Source organism: Osmia lignaria, unplaced genomic scaffold (genome assembly GCF_051020975.1).
Source record: "Osmia lignaria lignaria isolate PbOS001 unplaced genomic scaffold, iyOsmLign1 scaffold0001, whole genome shotgun sequence".
Taxonomy (NCBI): domain Eukaryota; kingdom Metazoa; phylum Arthropoda; class Insecta; order Hymenoptera; family Megachilidae; genus Osmia; species Osmia lignaria.
In genome coordinates, this window is record NW_027478158.1 from 23,447,713 (window position 1) to 23,459,036 (window position 11,324).

Below are 11,324 nucleotides of genomic sequence, written 5' to 3' on the forward strand. Positions count from 1 at the left end.
AGATATTTGCAGATATATCTCAAGGGAAGGGGCCTGACGGACATATTTCGAGATATTTCTTCTTCTTGTTGTTCTTCCTCTGCACAGCTAAGCTGGAAGTGGCATTTGCAGCTCGCAATAGCGCAGAGTTATCTCAAAGAAAGGGGCCACGGTGTTTCTGTATCTCTATTATGTTGGTGCGGCTTCGGAACTTTTAAATATCTTGATATATCTCGAGAACTACGCATCTGATCAAAAAATATCATAGAACATAAAAAGTAGGAAACTTAATTCTCTACAAAAAAGGTCTCTTAACATTTTGCCATAGCTCGCTTCGTTTCCGAGATATTTGCATATTTATCTCAAGGGAAGGGGCCTGACGGACATATTTCGAGATATTTCTTCTTCTTGTTGTTCTTCTTCTGCACAGCTAAGCTGGAAGTGGCATTTGCGGCTCGCACTAGTGCAGAGTTATCTCAAAGAAAGGGGCCACGGTGTTTCTGTATCTCTATTATGTTGGTGCGGCTTCGGAACTTTTAAATATCTTGATATATCCCGAGAACTACGCATCTGATCAAAAAATATCATAGAACATAAAAAGTAGGAAACTTAATTCTCTACAAAAAAGGTCTCTTAACATTTTGCCATAGCTCGCTTCGTTTCCGAGATATTTGCAGATTTATCTCAAGGGAAGGGGCCTGACGGACATATTTCGCGATATTTCTTCTTCTTGTTGTTCTTCTTCTGCACAGCTGAGCTGGAAGTGGCATTTGCAGGTCGCAATAGTGCAGAGTTATCTCAAAGAAAGGGGCCACGGTGTTTCTGTATCTCTATTATGTTGGTGCGGCTTCGGAACTTTTAAATATCTCGATATATCTCGAAAACTACGCTTCTGATCAAAAAATATCATAGAATGTAAATTGTAGGAAATATTATTCTCTACAAAAAAGGTCTCTTAACGTTTTGCCATAGCTCGCTTCGTTTCCGAGATATTTGCAGATTCATCTCAAGGGAAGGGGTCTGACGGACATATTTCGAGATATTTCTTCTTCTTGTTGTTCTTCTTCTGCACAGCTAAGCTGGAAGTGGCATTTGCGGCTCGCACTGGTGCACAGTTATCTCAAAGAAAGAGGCCACGGTGTTTCTGTATCTCTATTATGTTGGTGCGTCTTCGGAACTTTTAAATATCTCGATATATCTCGAAAACTACGCTTCTGATCAAAAAATATCATAGAACATAAATTGTAGGAAACATAATTCTCTACAAAAAAGGTCTCTTAACATTTTGCCATAGCTCGCTTCGTTTCCGAGATATTTGCAGATTTATCTCAAGGGAAGGGGCCTGACGGACATATTTCGAGATATTTCTTCTTCTTGTTGTTCTTCTTCTGCATAGCTAAGCTGGAAGTGGCATTTGCAGCGCGCAATAGTGCAGAGTTATCTCAAAGAAAGGGGCCACGGTGTTTCTGTATCTCTATTATGTTGGTGCGGCTTCGGAACTTTTAAATAACTTGATATATCTCGAGAACTACGCATCTGATCAAAAAATATCATACTACATAAAAAGTAGGAAACTTAATTCTCTACAAGAAAGGTCTGTAAACATTTTGCCATAGCTCGCTTCCTTTCCGAGATATTTGCAGATTTATCTCAAGGGAAGGGGCCTGACGGACATATTTCGAGATATTTCTTCTTCTTGTTGTTCTTCTTCTGCACAGCTAAGCTGGAAGTGGCATTTGCAGCTCGCAAGAGTGCAGAGTTATCTCAAAGAAAGGGGCCGCGGTGTTTCTGTATCTCTATTATGTTGGTGCGGCTTCGGAACTTTTAAATATCTTGATATATCTCGAGAACTACGCGTCTGATCAAAAAATATCATAGAACATAAAAAGTAGGAAACATAATTCTCTACAAAAAGGTCTCTTAACATTTTGCCATAGCTCGCTTCGTTTTCCGAGATATTTGCAGATATATCTCAAGGGAAGGGGCCTGACGGACATATTTCGAGATATTTCTTCTTCTTGTTGTTCTTCCTCTGCACAGCTAAGCTGGAAGTGGCATTTGCAGCTCGCAATAGCGCAGAGTTATCTCAAAGAAAGGGGCCACGGTGTTTCTGTATCTCTATTATGTTGGTGCGGCTTCGGAACTTTTAAATATCTTGATATATCTCGAGAACTACGCATCTGATCAAAAAATATCATAGAACATAAAAAGTAGGAAACTTAATTCTCTACAAAAAAGGTCTCTTAACATTTTGCCATAGCTCGCTTCGTTTCCGAGATATTTGCATATTTATCTCAAGGGAAGGGGCCTGACGGACATATTTCGAGATATTTCTTCTTCTTGTTGTTCTTCTTCTGCACAGCTAAGCTGGAAGTGGCATTTGCGGCTCGCACTAGTGCAGAGTTATCTCAAAGAAAGGGGCCACGGTGTTTCTGTATCTCTATTATGTTGGTGCGGCTTCGGAACTTTTAAATATCTTGATATATCCCGAGAACTACGCATCTGATCAAAAAATATCATAGAACATAAAAAGTAGGAAACTTAATTCTCTACAAAAAAGGTCTCTTAACATTTTGCCATAGCTCGCTTCGTTTCCGAGATATTTGCAGATTTATCTCAAGGGAAGGGGCCTGACGGACATATTTCGCGATATTTCTTCTTCTTGTTGTTCTTCTTCTGCACAGCTGAGCTGGAAGTGGCATTTGCAGGTCGCAATAGTGCAGAGTTATCTCAAAGAAAGGGGCCACGGTGTTTCTGTATCTCTATTATGTTGGTGCGGCTTCGGAACTTTTAAATATCTCGATATATCTCGAAAACTACGCTTCTGATCAAAAAATATCATAGAATGTAAATTGTAGGAAATATTATTCTCTACAAAAAAGGTCTCTTAACGTTTTGCCATAGCTCGCTTCGTTTCCGAGATATTTGCAGATTCATCTCAAGGGAAGGGGTCTGACGGACATATTTCGAGATATTTCTTCTTCTTGTTGTTCTTCTTCTGCACAGCTAAGCTGGAAGTGGCATTTGCGGCTCGCACTGGTGCACAGTTATCTCAAAGAAAGAGGCCACGGTGTTTCTGTATCTCTATTATGTTGGTGCGTCTTCGGAACTTTTAAATATCTCGATATATCTCGAAAACTACGCTTCTGATCAAAAAATATCATAGAACATAAATTGTAGGAAACATAATTCTCTACAAAAAACGTCTCTTAACATTTTGCCATAGCTCGCTTCGTTTCCGAGATATTTGCAGATTCAGCTCAAAGGAACTGGCCTGACGGACATATTTCGAGATATTTCTTCTTCTTGTTGTTCTTCCTCTGCACAGCTAAGCTGGAAGTGGCATTTGCAGCTCGCAATAGTGCAGAGTTATCTCAAAGAAAGGGGCCACGGTGTTTCTGTATCTCTATTATGTTGGTGCGGCTTCGGAACTTTTAAATATCTTGATATATCTCGAGAACTACGCATCTGATCAAAAAATATCATAGAACATAAAAAGTAGGAAACTTAATTCTCTACAAAAAAGGTCTCTTAACATTTTGCCATAGCTCGCTTCGTTTCCGAGATATTTGCATATTTATCTCAAGGGAAGGGGCCTGACGGACATATTTCGAGATATTTCTTCTTCTTGTTGTTCTTCTTCTGCACAGCTAAGCTGGAAGTGGCATTTGCGGCTCGCACTAGTGCAGAGTTATCTCAAAGAAAGGGGCCACGGTGTTTCTGTATCTCTATTATGTTGGTGCGGCTTCGGAACTTTTAAATATCTTGATATATCTCGAGAACTACGCATCTGATCAAAAAATATCATAGAACATAAAAAGTAGGAAACTTAATTCTCTACAAAAAAGGTCTCTTAACATTTTGCCATAGCTCGCTTCGTTTCCGAGATATTTGCAGATTTATCTCAAGGGAAGGGGCCTGACGGACATATTTCGCGATATTTCTTCTTCTTGTTGTTCTTCTTCTGCACAGCTGAGCTGGAAGTGGCATTTGCAGGTCGCAATAGTGCAGAGTTATCTCAAAGAAAGGGGCCACGGTGTTTCTGTATCTCTATTATGTTGGTGCGGCTTCGCAACTTTTAAATATCTCGATATATCTCGAGAACTACGCATCTGATCAAAAAATATCATAGAACATAAAAAGTAGGAAACTTAATTCTCTACAAAAAAGGTCTCTTAACATTTTGCCATAGCTCCCTTCGTTTCCGAGATATTTGCAGATTTATCTCAAGGGAAGGGGCCTGACGGACATATTTCGAGATATTTCTTCTTCTTGTTGTTCTTCTTCTGCACAGCTGAGCTGGAAGTGGCATTTGCAGCTCGCAATAGTGCAGAGTTATCTCAAAGAAAGGGGCCACGGTGTTTCTGTATCTCTATTATGTTGGTGCGGCTTCGGAACTTTTAAATATCTCGATATATCTCGAAAACTACGGTTCTGATCAAAAAATATCATAGAATGTAAATTGTAGGAAATATTATTCTCTACAAAAAAGGTCTCTTAACGTTTTGCCATAGCTCGCTTCGTTTCCGAGATATTTGCAGATTCATCTCAAGGGAAGGGGTCTGACGGACATATTTCGAGATATTTCTTCTTCTTGTTGTTCTTCTTCTGCACAGCTGAGCTGGAAGTGGCATTTGCAGGTCGCAATAGTGCAGAGTTATCTCAAAGAAAGGGGCCACGGTGTTTCTGTATCTCTATTATGTTGGTGCGGCTTCGCAACTTTTAAATATCTCGATATATCTCGAGAACTACGCATCTGATCAAAAAATATCATAGAACATAAAAAGTAGGAAACTTAATTCTCTACAAGAAAGGTCTGTAAACATTTTGCCATAGCTCGCTTCCTTTCCGAGATATTTGCAGATTTATCTCAAGGGAAGGGGCCTGACGGACATATTTCGAGATATTTCTTCTTCTTGTTGTTCTTCTTCTGCACAGCTAAGCTGGAAGTGGCATTTGCAGCTCGCAATAGTGCAGAGTTATCTCAAAGAAAGGGGCCACGGTGTTTCTGTATCTCTATTATGTTGGTGCGGCTTCGGAACTTTTAAATATCTTGATATATCCCGAGAACTACGCATCTGATCAAAAAATATCATAGAACATAAAAAGTAGGAAACTTAATTCTCTACAAAAAACGTCTCTTAACATTTTGCCATAGCTCGCTTCGTTTCCGAGATATTTGCAGATTTATCTCAAGGGAAGGGGCCTGACGGACATATTTCGAGATATTTCTTCTTCTTGTTGTTCTTCTTCTGCACAGCTGAGCTGGAAGTGGCATTTGCAGGTCGCAATAGTGCAGAGTTATCTCAAAGAAAGGGGCCACGGTGTTTCTGTATCTCTATTATGTTGGTGCGGCTTCGGAACTTTTAAATATCTCGATATATCTCGAAAACTACGCTTCTGATCAAAAAATATCATAGAATATAAATTGTAGGAAATATTATTCTCTACAAAAAAGGTCTCTTAACGTTTTGCCATAGCTCGCTTCGTTTCCGAGATATTTGCAGATTCATCTCAAGGGAAGGGGTCTGACGGACATATTTCGAGATATTTCTTCTTCTTGTTGTTCTTCTTCTGCACAGCTAAGCTGGAAGTGGCATTTGCGGCTCGCACTGGTGCACAGTTATCTCAAAGAAAGAGGCCACGGTGTTTCTGTATCTCTATTATGTTGGTGCGTCTTCGGAACTTTTAAATATCTCGATATATCTCGAAAACTACGCTTCTGATCAAAAAATATCATAGAACATAAATTGTAGGAAACATAATTCTCTACAAAAAACGTCTCTTAACATTTTGCCATAGCTCGCTTCGTTTCCGAGATATTTGCAGATTCAGCTCAAAGGAACTGGCCTGACGGACATATTTCGAGATATTTCTTCTTCTTGTTGTTCTTCCTCTGCACAGCTAAGCTGGAAGTGGCATTTGCAGCTCGCAATAGTGCAGAGTTATCTCAAAGAAAGGGGCCACGGTGTTTCTGTATCTCTATTATGTTGGTGCGGCTTCGGAACTTTTAAATATCTTGATATATCTCGAGAACTACGCATCTGATCAAAAAATATCATAGAACATAAAAAGTAGGAAACTTAATTCTCTACAAAAAAGGTCTCTTAACATTTTGCCATAGCTCGCTTCGTTTCCGAGATATTTGCATATTTATCTCAAGGGAAGGGGCCTGACGGACATATTTCGAGATATTTCTTCTTCTTGTTGTTCTTCTTCTGCACAGCTAAGCTGGAAGTGGCATTTGCGGCTCGCACTAGTGCAGAGTTATCTCAAAGAAAGGGGCCACGGTGTTTCTGTATCTCTATTATGTTGGTGCGGCTTCGGAACTTTTAAATATCTTGATATATCTCGAGAACTACGCATCTGATCAAAAAATATCATAGAACATAAAAAGTAGGAAACTTAATTCTCTACAAAAAAGGTCTCTTAACATTTTGCCATAGCTCGCTTCGTTTCCGAGATATTTGCAGATTTATCTCAAGGGAAGGGGCCTGACGGACATATTTCGCGATATTTCTTCTTCTTGTTGTTCTTCTTCTGCACAGCTGAGCTGGAAGTGGCATTTGCAGGTCGCAATAGTGCAGAGTTATCTCAAAGAAAGGGGCCACGGTGTTTCTGTATCTCTATTATGTTGGTGCGGCTTCGCAACTTTTAAATATCTCGATATATCTCGAGAACTACGCATCTGATCAAAAAATATCATAGAACATAAAAAGTAGGAAACTTAATTCTCTACAAAAAAGGTCTCTTAAGATTTTGCCATAGCTCCCTTCGTTTCCGAGATATTTGCAGATTTATCTCAAGGGAAGGGGCCTGACGGACATATTTCGAGATATTTCTTCTTCTTGTTGTTCTTCTTCTGCACAGCTGAGCTGGAAGTGGCATTTGCAGCTCGCAATAGTGCAGAGTTATCTCAAAGAAAGGGGCCACGGTGTTTCTGTATCTCTATTATGTTGGTGCGGCTTCGGAACTTTTAAATATCTCGATATATCTCGAAAACTACGGTTCTGATCAAAAAATATCATAGAATGTAAATTGTAGGAAATATTATTCTCTACAAAAAAGGTCTCTTAACGTTTTGCCATAGCTCGCTTCGTTTCCGAGATATTTGCAGATTCATCTCAAGGGAAGGGGTCTGACGGACATATTTCGAGATATTTCTTCTTCTTGTTGTTCTTCTTCTGCACAGCTGAGCTGGAAGTGGCATTTGCAGGTCGCAATAGTGCAGAGTTATCTCAAAGAAAGGGGCCACGGTGTTTCTGTATCTCTATTATGTTGGTGCGGCTTCGCAACTTTTAAATATCTCGATATATCTCGAGAACTACGCATCTGATCAAAAAATATCATAGAACATAAAAAGTAGGAAACTTAATTCTCTACAAAAAACGTCTCTTAACATTTTGCCATAGCTCGCTTCGTTTCCGAGATATTTGCAGATTTATCTCAAGGGAAGGGGCCTGACGGACATATTTCGAGATATTTCTTCTTCTTGTTGTTCTTCTTCTGCACAGCTGAGCTGGAAGTGGCATTTGCAGGTCGCAATAGTGCAGAGTTATCTCAAAGAAAGGGGCCACGGTGTTTCTGTATCTCTATTATGTTGGTGCGGCTTCGGAACTTTTAAATATCTCGATATATCTCGAAAACTACGCTTCTGATCAAAAAATATCATAGAATGTAAATTGTAGGAAATATTATTCTCTACAAAAAAGGTCTCTTAACGTTTTGCCATAGCTCGCTTCGTTTCCGAGATATTTGCAGATTCATCTCAAGGGAAGGGGTCTGACGGACATATTTCGAGATATTTCTTCTTCTTGTTGTTCTTCTTCTGCACAGCTAAGCTGGAAGTGGCATTTGCGGCTCGCACTGGTGCACAGTTATCTCAAAGAAAGAGGCCACGGTGTTTCTGTATCTCTATTATGTTGGTGCGTCTTCGGAACTTTTAAATATCTCGATATATCTCGAAAACTACGCTTCTGATCAAAAAATATCATAGAACATAAATTGTAGGAAACATAATTCTCTACAAAAAACGTCTCTTAACATTTTGCCATAGCTCGCTTCGTTTCCGAGATATTTGCAGATTCAGCTCAAAGGAACTGGCCTGACGGACATATTTCGAGATATTTCTTCTTCTTGTTGTTCTTCCTCTGCACAGCTAAGCTGGAAGTGGCATTTGCAGCTCGCAATAGTGCAGAGTTATCTCAAAGAAAGGGGCCACGGTGTTTCTGTATCTCTATTATGTTGGTGCGGCTTCGGAACTTTTAAATATCTTGATATATCTCGAGAACTACGCATCTGATCAAAAAATATCATAGAACATAAAAAGTAGGAAACTTAATTCTCTACAAAAAAGGTCTCTTAACATTTTGCCATAGCTCGCTTCGTTTCCGAGATATTTGCATATTTATCTCAAGGGAAGGGGCCTGACGGACATATTTCGAGATATTTCTTCTTCTTGTTGTTCTTCTTCTGCACAGCTAAGCTGGAAGTGGCATTTGCGGCTCGCACTAGTGCAGAGTTATCTCAAAGAAAGGGGCCACGGTGTTTCTGTATCTCTATTATGTTGGTGCGGCTTCGGAACTTTTAAATATCTTGATATATCTCGAGAACTACGCATCTGATCAAAAAATATCATAGAACATAAAAAGTAGGAAACTTAATTCTCTACAAAAAAGGTCTCTTAACATTTTGCCATAGCTCGCTTCGTTTCCGAGATATTTGCAGATTTATCTCAAGGGAAGGGGCCTGACGGACATATTTCGCGATATTTCTTCTTCTTGTTGTTCTTCTTCTGCACAGCTGAGCTGGAAGTGGCATTTGCAGGTCGCAATAGTGCAGAGTTATCTCAAAGAAAGGGGCCACGGTGTTTCTGTATCTCTATTATGTTGGTGCGGCTTCGCAACTTTTAAATATCTCGATATATCTCGAGAACTACGCATCTGATCAAAAAATATCATAGAACATAAAAAGTAGGAAACTTAATTCTCTACAAAAAAGGTCTCTTAACATTTTGCCATAGCTCCCTTCGTTTCCGAGATATTTGCAGATTTATCTCAAGGGAAGGGGCCTGACGGACATATTTCGAGATATTTCTTCTTCTTGTTGTTCTTCTTCTGCACAGCTGAGCTGGAAGTGGCATTTGCAGCTCGCAATAGTGCAGAGTTATCTCAAAGAAAGGGGCCACGGTGTTTCTGTATCTCTATTATGTTGGTGCGGCTTCGGAACTTTTAAATATCTCGATATATCTCGAAAACTACGGTTCTGATCAAAAAATATCATAGAATGTAAATTGTAGGAAATATTATTCTCTACAAAAAAGGTCTCTTAACGTTTTGCCATAGCTCGCTTCGTTTCCGAGATATTTGCAGATTCATCTCAAGGGAAGGGGTCTGACGGACATATTTCGAGATATTTCTTCTTCTTGTTGTTCTTCTTCTGCACAGCTGAGCTGGAAGTGGCATTTGCAGGTCGCAATAGTGCAGAGTTATCTCAAAGAAAGGGGCCACGGTGTTTCTGTATCTCTATTATGTTGGTGCGGCTTCGCAACTTTTAAATATCTCGATATATCTCGAGAACTACGCATCTGATCAAAAAATATCATAGAACATAAAAAGTAGGAAACTGAATTCTCTACAAGAAAGGTCTGTAAACATTTTGCCATAGCTCGCTTCCTTTCCGAGATATTTGCAGATTTATCTCAAGGGAAGGGGCCTGACGGACATATTTCGAGATATTTCTTCTTCTTGTTGTTCTTCTTCTGCACAGCTAAGCTGGAAGTGGCATTTGCAGCTCGCAATAGTGCAGAGTTATCTCAAAGAAAGGGGCCACGGTGTTTCTGTATCTCTATTATGTTGGTGCGGCTTCGGAACTTTTAAATATCTTGATATATCTCGAGAACTACGCGTCTGATCAAAAAATATCATAGAACATAAAAAGTAGGAAACATAATTCTCTACAAAAAGGTCTCTTAACATTTTGCCATAGCTCGCTTCGTTTTCCGAGATATTTGCAGATATATCTCAAGGGAAGGGGCCTGACGGACATATTTCGAGATATTTCTTCTTCTTGTTGTTCTTCCTCTGCACAGCTAAGCTGGAAGTGGCATTTGCAGCTCGCAATAGCGCAGAGTTATCTCAAAGAAAGGGGCCACGGTGTTTCTGTATCTCTATTATGTTGGTGCGGCTTCGGAACTTTTAAATATCTTGATATATCTCGAGAACTACGCATCTGATCAAAAAATATCATAGAACATAAAAAGTAGGAAACTTAATTCTCTACAAAAAAGGTCTCTTAACATTTTGCCATAGCTCGCTTCGTTTCCGAGATATTTGCATATTTATCTCAAGGGAAGGGGCCTGACGGACATATTTCGAGATATTTCTTCTTCTTGTTGTTCTTCTTCTGCACAGCTAAGCTGGAAGTGGCATTTGCGGCTCGCACTAGTGCAGAGTTATCTCAAAGAAAGGGGCCACGGTGTTTCTGTATCTCTATTATGTTGGTGCGGCTTCGGAACTTTTAAATATCTTGATATATCCCGAGAACTACGCATCTGATCAAAAAATATCATAGAACATAAAAAGTAGGAAACTTAATTCTCTACAAAAAAGGTCTCTTAACATTTTGCCATAGCTCGCTTCGTTTCCGAGATATTTGCAGATTTATCTCAAGGGAAGGGGCCTGACGGACATATTTCGCGATATTTCTTCTTCTTGTTGTTCTTCTTCTGCACAGCTGAGCTGGAAGTGGCATTTGCAGGTCGCAATAGTGCAGAGTTATCTCAAAGAAAGGGGCCACGGTGTTTCTGTATCTCTATTATGTTGGTGCGGCTTCGCAACTTTTAAATATCTCGATATATCTCGAGAACTACGCATCTGATCAAAAAATATCATAGAACATAAAAAGTAGGAAACTTAATTCTCTACAAAAAACGTCTCTTAACATTTTGCCATAGCTCGCTTCGTTTCCGAGATATTTGCAGATTTATCTCAAGGGAAGGGGCCTGACGGACATATTTCGAGATATTTCTTCTTCTTGTTGTTCTTCTTCTGCACAGCTGAGCTGGAAGTGGCATTTGCAGGTCGCAATAGTGCAGAGTTATCTCAAAGAAAGGGGCCACGGTGTTTCTGTATCTCTATTATGTTGGTGCGGCTTCGGAACTTTTAAATATCTCGATATATCTCGAAAACTACGCTTCTGATCAAAAAATATCATAGAATATAAATTGTAGGAAATATTATTCTCTACAAAAAAGGTCTCTTAACGTTTTGCCATAGCTCGCTTCGTTTCCGAGATATTTGCAGATTCATCTCAAGGGAAGGGGTCTGACGGACATATTTCGAGAT